Here is a 10,985-nt window from a genome sequence, read left to right as displayed (position 1 = left end):
TATCCAAGCTCTTATCCTATTGTTTTCCCTTGATATTCTAATAAACAGTCACAAGCTGTATGCAGGGCCAGATTAAGGTTGGTGGGGGCCCCTGGGCAGAAAATCTGGTGGGGGCCCCATAACGTTAACATTTTTAGCCGTAACAGTAGAGCACGAACTGTAGCATTTAGATATAAATCCACTGAGCATGGATCGTATCCTGTTCTGCCACATTCAGATTTACACTTATACACAGAAAATAAAGTTACTCACATTTTTTTATTGATCCCAATGTTAAGACAGCCAAGTAATAGTAAAAATAAAGAAAGGGAAAGTTCTCACTGGCAGCAATGGTTGCTGAAAATCACAATGTGCTCTCTATTGTATTGTCTCCGGAGTAGTACATAGCAGCTGATGTCTGTACACGGTATGCCATACACTGTATCAGAGGTGGATCTAGGTTTTCCTGTCCATGGAGTAGGAGTTCAGTTTGGCGCCCCCTTCTATACACGGCTTATGCGGTTTGAGTAGTTGTCATGTGACCGCTCATACGCCATTTTCACACGTGCCGATGAGCTGCTCTTCCTAATTCTCTCGATGTTCAGTGAAATACTACAGCCCATAAAGAGAAGCAGGAAGAGAAGCTAATTGTGACTCAAAGTATTAAAATGACCTGCAAGTGGTCATGTGACCACTTCTAAAATTAGCAAGCAGAGCCGAATCCTTACATTGAGTATATTACAGGTTGTTGGATTGGGCATGCTACGGGGCTTACTTCTATTATTAAAGGGGTTGTCCAGCTCGACAAGGAAAATTTGTAGTTATATGACTGCAGACTTCTGAATTCTCACAGCTTGCGGACTGCACACTGTCATGATTTTCCCGTGCCATGAGCAAGTAGTCATGGGACTGCAAGTATGCGATTTGTTTACTTCCGGCCACATTCAAATTAGACGTCTGCAGCCTCACTCAATAGTTACATGCCCTCAAGCTCTCACTGCTGGCATCGGAGAGTCCTGACAGTGTGCAGTGTGCACACTGAGGATTCAGAAGTCTGCAGTCACATAGAAACTTTCATCACAAACCTGGACAACCCCTTTAATGCTACTAACATAATGTAGAAACCCTTGCGGTCATGTAATTTTACAAATCATGGCTTGCTACATGTGTACAGGATCAGAATCAGTAAAATGTACATAAATACACTGTGTGCAGAATTATTAGACAAATGAGTATTTTGCTCACATGATACTTTTTATACATGTTGTCCTACTCCAAGCTGTATAGGCTGAGAGCCAACTACCAATTAAGTAAATCCGGTGATGTGCATCTCTGTAATGAGTAGGGGTGCGGTGTAATGACATCAACACCCTATATAAGGTGTGCTTAATTATTAGGCAACTTCTTTTTCCTTTGGCAGAATGGGTCAAAAGAGAGATGTGACGGGCTCTGAAAAGTCCAAAACTGTGCGATGTCTTGCAGAGGGATGCAGCAGTCTTGAAATTGCCAAACTTTTGAAGCGTGATCACCGAACAATCAAGCGTTTCATGGCAAATAGCCAACAGGGTCGCAAGAAGTGTGTTGGGCAAAAAAGGCGCAAAATAACTGCCCATAAACTGAGAAAAATCAAGCATGAAGCTGCCAAGATGCCATTTGCCACCAGTTTGGCCATATTTCAGAGCTGCAACATTACTAGAGTATCAAAAAGCACAAGGTGTGCCATACTCAGGGACATGGCCAAGGTAAGGAAGGCGGAAAACCACCACCTCTGACCAAGAAACATAAGATAAAACCTCAAGACTGGGCCAAGAAATATCTGAAGACTGATGTTTCAAAGGTTTTATGGACTGATGAAATGAGAGTGACTCTTGATAGACCAGATGGATGGGCCGAGGCTGGATCAGTAAAGGGCAGAGAGCTCCACTCCGACTCAGACGCCAGCAAGGTGGAGGTGGGCACTGGTATGGGCTGGGATCAGCAAAGATCAACTTGTGTGACCTTTTTTGGTTGAGGATGGAGTGAAGCTCAACTCCCAGACCTACTGCCAGTTTCTGGAAGACAACTTCTTCAAGCAGTGGTACAGGAAGAAGTCGGTATCGTTCAAGAAAAACATGATTTTCATGCAGGACAATGCTCCATCACATTAATCCAACTACTCCACAGCGTGGCTGGCCAGTAAAGGTCTAAAAGATGAAAAAATAATGACATGGCCCCCTTGTTCACCTGATCTGAACCCCATAGAGAACCTGTGGTCCCTCATAAAATGTGAGATCTACAGGGAGGGAAAACAGTCCACCTCTGGGAGCAGTGTCTGGAGGCTGTGGTGGCTGCTGCACGCAATGTTGATCGTAAACAGATCAAGCACTGACAGAATCTATGGATGGTCGGCTGCTGAGTGTCATCAGAAAGAAAGGGGGCGATATTGGGCACTCACTTTTTGGGGTTTTGTTTTTGCATGTCAGAAATGTTTATTTCTAAATTTTGTGCAGTTATATTGGTTTACCTGGTGAAAATAAACAAGTGAGATGGGAATATATTTGCTTTTTATTAAGTTGCCTAATAATTCTGCACAGTAATAGTTACCTGCACAGACAGATATCCTCCTAAGATAGCCAAATCTAAAAAAAACCCACTCCAACTTCCAAAAATATTAAGATTTGATATTTATGAGTCTTTTGGGCTAATTGAGAACATAGTTGTTGATCAATAATAAAAAAAATCCTCTAAAATATAAAATGCCTAATAATTCTGCACACGGTGTACAGCACCAGAACCAAAAGCAATACCAAAATACATCACTAGCACCCTCATCAGTAAACGAATATATCACCAGAACCACCAATACATGACTACAGCACCAAATTTACTACAACAATATATTGTAATGTCACATCCCCATATACATTTGTATCACATGAATTAACAACTCCCAGTATGTCCTTAACAATTCCCAGCATTTTCTTACAATTGTTATCAGTATTCATCAGACTTTGGACCATACAGGAACCACAGTTCTGATGAGGAGAAGCATTGAGTGTCACACACATACAGTCACATCCAGGTACCTTGTAGGTGACATCTTCCCTGATCGGAGTCATCCTATTCTTTCTTCTCCATCTTGTCCAGACGTCATGATGACTATTCACATCCACAGCTCCTCTCTGCAGACCTCCCGGATCTTCCACAGCTCCTCTCTGCAGACCTCCCTGGTCTTCTACAGCTCCTCTCTGCAGACCTCCCTGGTCTTCTACAGCTCCTCTCTGCAGACCTCCCGGATCTTCCACAGCTCCTCTCTGCAGACCTCCCTGGTCTTCTACAGCTCCTCTCTGCAGACCTCCCTGGTCTTCTACAGCTCCTCTCTGCAGACCTCCCGGATCTTCCACAGCTCCTCTCTGCAGACCTCCCGGGCCTTCTGCAGCACATCTCGACATTATGCCCTTAAAATAAATAGCAGAATGATTATAATGCTCCTAAATATAAGTATATGACCTACGCTGTGCGCCTGAATAAATAATTGCCCCTCACTGTGCTCCCTGCACAAAATGACCCACACAATGTCATTCTTATGGTACATGGCCTCTTCTTTCAGTACTGGGCCCCCTCTTCACACCGTCCTCTACATTGTGTACCCACTATACTTCCAAATGTCTATACTGTGCCCCCTCCTCACACTCCCCCTCCTGAGCTGTGCCCTCACAATGTCCCCCATGCAATCCCCTCTCTATACTGCCCTCACCCTCAGTACCAAAATCACTGAAAGTGCAACTCAATCTCACATTCCCCCTCTTCAGCATACTGTGCCCTCACACTGGCTACCATGCTGCCCCTTCTCTATACTGCCTACCTCCTTCACTATACAGTCACTATACCGCACGTCAGTCTCACATTCCCCCTCCTCAGCATACTGTGCCTCCATACTGTGCCCTCACACTGGCCACCATGCCGCCCCTTCTCTATACTGCCTACCTACTTCACTATACAGTCACTATACCGCACCTCGGTCTCACATTCCCCCTCCTCAGCATACTGTGCCTCCATACTGTGCCCTCACACTGGCCACCATGCTGCCCCTTCTCTATACTGCCTACCTCCTTCACTATACAGTCACTATACCGCACCTCAGTCTCACATTCCCCCTCCTCAGCATACTGTGCCTCCATACTGTGCCCTCACACTGGCCACCATGCCGCCCCTTCTCTATACTGCCTACCTCCTTCACTATACAGTCACTATACCGCACCTCAGTCTCACATTCCCCCTCCTCAGCATACTGTGCCTCCATACTGTGCCCTCACACTGGCCACCATGCCGCCCCTTCTCTATACTGCCTACCTCCTTCACTATACAGTCACTATACCGCACCTCAGTCTCACATCCCCCCTCTTCAGCATACTGTGCCCTCCATACTGTGCCCTCACACTGGCCACCATGCCGCCCCTTCTCTATACTGCCTACCTCCTTCACTATACAGTCACTATACCGCACCTCGGTCTCACATTCCCCCTCCTCAGCATACTGTGCCTCCATACTGTGCCCTCACACTGGCCACCATGCTGACCCTTCTCTATACTGCCTACCTCCTTCACTATACAGTCACTATACCGCACGTCAGTCTCACATTCCCCCTCCTCAGCATACTGTGCCCTCCATACTGTGCCCTCACACTGGCCACCATGCTGACCCTTCTCTATACTGCCTACCTCCTTCACTATACAGTCACTATACCGCACCTCGGTCTCACATTCCCCCTCCTCAGCATACTGTGCCTCCATACTGTGCCCTCACACTGGCCACCATGCTGACCCTTCTCTATACTGCCTACCTCCTTCACTATACAGTCACTGTACCGCACCTCAGTCTCACATTCCCCCTCCTCAGCATACTGTGCCTCCATACTGTGCCCTCACACTGGCCACCATGCTGCCCCTTCTCTATACTGCCTACCTCCTTCACTATACAGTCACTATACCGCACCTCAGTCTCACATTCCCCCTCCTCAGCATACTGTGCCTCCATACTGTGCCCTCACACTGGCCACCATGCCGCCCCTTCTCTATACTGCCTACCTCCTTCACTATACAGTCACTATACTGTACCTCCGTCTCACATTCCCCCTCCTCAGCATACTGTGCCCTCCATACTGTGCCCTCACACTGGCCACCATGCTGCCCCTTCTCTATACTGCCTACCTCCTTCACTATACAGTCACTATACTGCACCTCAGTCTCACATTCCCCCTCCTCAGCATACTGTATCCTCACACTGGCCACCATGCTGCCCCTTCTCTATACTGCCTACCTCCTTCACTATACAGTCACTATACCGCACCTCAGTCTCACATTCCCCCAGCTCAGCATACTGTGCCCTCCATACTGTGCCCTCACACTGGCCACCATGCTGCCCCTTCTCTATACTGCCTACCTCCTTCACTATACAGTCACTATACCGCACCTCAGTCTCACATTCCCCCTCCTCAGCATACTGTGCCTCCATACTGTGTCCTCACACTGGCCACCATGCTGCCCCTTCTCTATACTGCTTATGTCCCCCACTACCCAGGCTCTATACTATGCCCCTCACACTTTTCTCCACCAATACTCTCCACTTACAATTTTCTCCCACCATACTGCTGCCTCACACTTTTTAATGGTGCCCCCCTGATTGCCGTGCAGGGGAACATATGCCGCATGCCCCCCAAAGGTACGCCCCTGTACAGTGTACAGGAGAATACATGACTGGTACACAATATACTGTGATACAGACATCAGAGGTTATACAATATACACATTATTATATACCATCTGATGTGTGTACACAGTGTATCACACTACTCTCTCTGTACGCTGGATGTGGTATACCATGTGCACAGAAATACAATCCCCTGCACTGATCACACCTGGGCCTACAGGACAGGATGTAACATATTCTATATGTAATATGGGCCATATAGTGTAATGTGTGCTGCAGGCTCAGATGTGATCACTGCAGGATTCTGTGTGTAGTGATGTTTGTGTTGGAGATCAGTGTGAGTTATTGCAGGGGAGGGATGAGGCCGATGACCCGGCACTGACAGCCCGACCTGATCTGCAGCAGCTCACACTCCTGCAATAACTCACACTGATAGCAGAGTGGCCGCTGACACTATGGAACCGGTCTGGAGTTATCAGCGGCGTCTGCTCCCTCCTCACTGCAGTCTCCTGCCCGGCCGGCACCATGATTAATGACCTCATACTTACCGGGATAAACTGAGACCTCCGGTCCTCCCACAGGCTCCTCTACGGCAGGAAGAAACAGCAGCGCGGTGACGTCATCCTGGCAGACGCAGCCCACACAGCGTGCAGTGGGCGTGTCTGCAGTAGTGATGGCCGGGATTGAAATACCTTAAAGGTACAGTGCGGTCTTGAACCACTGCGACATTAATAAAATGGCGGACACACAGATGGTGGTGGGGGCCCCCTCAGAGGCTCTTGTGGTGGGGGCCCCTGGGCTGAAGCCCCGTCTGCCCCGCCTATAATCCGGCCCTGGCTGTATGTATTGAATCCTGGAAGAGAACATCTCTGAATTAGTTGCTCCATGTGCTGGGTCCAAATATATTTGAGAGATGTCACCTGGATAAAAAGCTTCCCCCAATTGACACTGATATATATCATCCTCTTTAGGATGGGCAAAGGGCAAACCATCAAAACTATGGAATACAAAATAACACCCCGATCTCTCAAGGAGTTAAGGTTTGGCTTAAAAGCTGAGTAATTCTTATTAGACTTTTCTCATCTTCTTGGATAAATTTGCAAACTGCAATTTATGTGCTAAACAATTCTACATCCGCCATATAATTTTTCTTGAAAAATGTTTACCCACTGTGCTTACTGTAGGTTGGAAAAGCCTTTATATTTCAGAGGAAATAATGGTTTAAAACAGTTTGCTGGAAAAGGCACTATCCCAATAAATCATCTGTCACTATAGATAATAGAATACTAGATCATCCTCTATCAGCTTGAATAAAGGTTAAACACTATACCTTACTCACACACTGTGCCATCTCTCCCGCATATTCAGCACTTGCTTTAGTCTCTCTTTGTCTCATAGTTAATAAAACACCTTTTCAACTTTTAGAACTTTGTTATAATTTCGCAAAACTCCTCAGATTTTTAGGGTATTAAACAACAAGCTCTTTAGAAAAGGTGATCTTCTTATCAAGATATTTTTTGCCTTCAATTACTGCTGAACATTCCATATTGTACAACATTAAACTACGGACAGTAGGGGCATCATTGCCATTATTCCTTTTTTTTACCCAGTGTTGGCATGGCAAATATAAACCGCCCATAGGAAATAGAAGTATTAATTATTATGCCATCCGACATGAAATCCATATAACATAAACAGGTTTTGGGCCTTACACATTGCAAATTGGGCCATCTGTTTTTTTATGTCGCGGTTATTTTGGCAGTTGTGTTTTCAACTTTTGCGGTTGCAGATTTCTTAATTTTATTTGGAAAGTTGTAAATGCCTTTGATTCATGCAATGCAATACTTTTAATGGACATTGTCATCATGGCAGGCCAATGTATTGTAGACTGTAAATATAGCTACTTATGAAGAAAGCCAGTGCTTAGTGCAAGCCATGATTCTGGGCACATTGAAGCTTTGACACGTTTCTGGCTAAAATGGGTGAAGCTGGTGTGACCATGACCTCCCCTCAAGTTCCATAAAAGGGCGTTTTCCACACCAGAAATGCTTAGCGAGGTACAACAGGTGTACACCCCACTAAAAGGATAAGACAAATTCATAAAGTAGCATGTTCCTCTATTATGGTCGCCGAGGGGCGGTGAGCATCAGGGAGTGGAGCAACTAGGCCGTACACTGGACTTCTCTGGAGGAGCTAACTCCTATACAGGGGTTGTCAGGCGCAGCACTAGGGGGCCTAAATGCACGGCTGTCAGGACTAGTTTGGTTGGCTCCGATGGAATAAAGAGTCTCTAAAGTTTGGTAGGGATGTGCTCGGATGTGGCAGCATGAAGGTGGCGACTCAGATGTGGTAGTACGGAGGTGGTGACTCAGATGTAGTAGCACGGAGATAGTGACTCAGATGAGACAGTAGGTGGTAGTAATAGCAGGCTCTAGAAAGAGATACAGATTTGCAGATACAGGTAACTGATACTAGAACACAAAAGCGCGGGACTAGACACAGCAATGGGTATGGGACTTGAGAACTAGCAGTACACTACAGATGTTGTTCAGGCATCTCTCCTAAGGAGAGAATACCTTAAATACTTACAGGGAGATTGCTGACCTCAGAGGTCACTTCCGGGTAATAGGAAGCTGGCCCTTTAAGAAAGGGGGCGCGGCCATGTGCGCACCCTTCGGGCACTCACAGAAGGCCTGTGTGTGGTCTGGAAGCAGGAAGAGCCTGTTGCAGGCCCTAGGCCAGGAACAGGACACCTGGGACCGCCGGACAGGTGAGGTGAATGGTGCCCCTGCCGAGGCATGGGAGTGGAGACATGCGGGGGTGCTGTGTCGGGACTGGGACCTTGTGCTACAGCCTCTTAATGAACTTGGCACGTTATACTCCAGAGACAACAATCTTAATGAATCTCCCCAATATCAATAGACAAATAAGCTGTGCCAGCCCAGCATATTCAAGCATTTTTTAGCTAGGCATTCCATTTTAAAATCATTTGGGTATTATGCACCATGTCAGCCTAGTGTTGTCATATCTCTACTCAGATCTGCTGCAGATACTGGACATTTGCTGCAGTCCACAGACTCTGTACAGCCAGGTTAGCATACGTACAGCGCCCCAACTCTGAAGTCAGACAGTGATTATTTTTTTTTTAAAGTTAGTGTTTGGTACGGTGCGGGTTCTCTCATTGCTATTGCTGATTCTTAGTCTGTACAGTCCTTGAAAGTATTCAAATGGCAGTTTATTATTGTTGTATTTTTTTGCATTAAATTATTTGTGATATTTATACAATTTGAACATAAAAACATTAAATACATTTTTTTTAAGATGTTATTTCTGAATAATGTGTTCATTTTTTCATACAACTTTATAGTGGCCAATTTACACATGCAGTTCTGTCATCCTGTAGCTACCACTAGGAGGAGTTTGGGTTCTAAAGGGGTTGTCCTGGCATATCATAGGTCATCAATATCAGACCAGTAGGATCCAACACCAGGTATCCCCACCGATCAGCAGTTATTAGCTCAAACGGTGACTGGACATAAACGTTGAACAAAAACAAACAGCACAGCTCTTTAGAATGGGTAGTGGCAGCTGTTATGAACTACAGATCAGCTACTATTCTCATAAATATATACATAGTATTCAGGAGCATCAGTAAATACAGTGAAAATGTTTTGATCTTTTGACTTTCAAACTCTGTATCTCCCCATCCACTACAGCTTTGAGCATGAAGCTACCTTCAATTTATAGACAATCAACTTGGCTATCTCATACATAAATTTGACTTGCAACTATTTAGCATATGATTAGTTATGCAGATTCTTGTCATGTTACTGCATTAGAAGTGAGTACTGTGGAGAAAAAAAAGCGCAATAGGGTTTTACCCGAGTAATATGGGGTGAAAACAAGAGCAAATGCACTCACCAAATCGAGTTGTGACAGTCACAACTACTATGCACGCATGATAATCCAGGCCACGGCAGCAGCACCCAGGATGGCTGATAACGGAGAGTAGTTGAATTGGGTTTTAACACCGCGCCAATGACCGCTATGGACGTCTGTAAGATTTATGTTACTTTTTATTTCATTTACAGGTCAACGCGTTTCTGGAGTCTCTGCTCCCTTCCTCAGGACATGCAGTAAAAAAGTACAGCAGATTTGATGTACTTTTTTCCTGCATGTCCTGAGGAAGGGAGCAGAGACTCCAGAAACGCGTTGACCTGTAAATGAAATAAAAAGTAACATAAATCTTACAGACGTCCATAGCGGTCATTGGCGCGGTGTTAAAACCCAATTCTACTACTCTCCGTTATCATGTTACTGCATTGTTACTGTTTTTCTGCGGGTGTTTGAAAAATATTTTTCTTCCTATATACTACAAATAACAACCTGTTTTCACATTCTCTAATAGCTAAGTGCCAAGAAAATTACCAAACTGCATCATGTGAGTGCCACAACAGTTGGAAGAATACAAAATAAAGTCCATCCATCTACTCCAGGCAAAATATTGGCGTTAAGTCGGCTCATCACAAGGTCTATCAGATTTGGCTCGAGAAACACGGCAGTGGAGTTGGCTAGTATGCTTCGTAATAGTAAGATCACAGACGTCCAAGCAAACATCAGGCAATGCACATTATGCAATTCTGGAATGGTGGCCTGATAAAAGGTGAAAAAGCCTCAACATCAATGTCAATATAAGAAATGTCAGCTCGAGTTTGCAAAAAAAGTACAAAAAGTGGACAGTAAAAGACTGGAAATGGGTGATTTGAAGAGATTAGAAGACAGCCAATAGATTAAGCTCTGATGGATGCAAATGGGTCTGGAAGAAACGAGGGAAAAAGGCGCTAACAGATTGAGAAATTAAAGGCGCTATCAAATTTGGTAGAGGAAGCCTGATGATATCGGGTTGTTTTACAGTCAAAGGCGTTGGATACTTTACCACGAGGAATGGTGATCTCAATGCTGAGCTATATGTGAGAATTCTACAAGATGAGTTACTTAGTACACTCGACTACTATGGGTATGAAAAGGATGACCTAGTGTTCCAGCAGGACAATGACTTGAAGCATACGTTGAGATTGATGAAGAAATGGTTCAATGACAATTAAGAAGAGTTGCTGGTTTGGCTCCTGCAGTCCCCAGACCTCAATCCAATTGACCACTTGTGGGTAGAGTTGCAGAAAAAGCTGTATACATAACCAAGTAACTCAAATAGTATGCACCAACATTGGGCCCATATTAATGAGACATGGGTTCAGGTTTTGTTTGAGACTTGCCTGAATTTGATCAAGAGCAGAAGGATTCAGGAAGTGTTGAAAGCG

At 45.1% G+C, this 10,985-nt stretch overlaps 1 long non-coding RNA gene across 1 annotated transcript; it reads right to left on the bottom strand.

Annotated features, from left to right (window-relative positions):
- Nucleotides 1–357: 357 nt before the first annotated feature.
- Nucleotides 358–3,418, bottom strand: LOC142291474 (uncharacterized). Its single transcript, XR_012750498.1, has 3 exons — nucleotides 3,380–3,418; nucleotides 3,045–3,148; nucleotides 358–591 (listed from the first exon to the last, which is right to left on the bottom strand). It is a non-coding gene; the product is annotated as an uncharacterized LOC142291474 (long non-coding RNA).
- Between the last annotated feature and the right edge of the window lie 7,567 nt (nucleotides 3,419–10,985).

Source organism: Anomaloglossus baeobatrachus, chromosome 1 (genome assembly GCF_048569485.1).
Source record: "Anomaloglossus baeobatrachus isolate aAnoBae1 chromosome 1, aAnoBae1.hap1, whole genome shotgun sequence".
Taxonomy (NCBI): domain Eukaryota; kingdom Metazoa; phylum Chordata; class Amphibia; order Anura; family Aromobatidae; genus Anomaloglossus; species Anomaloglossus baeobatrachus.
This window is presented reverse-complemented; position numbering and strand designations above follow the sequence as displayed.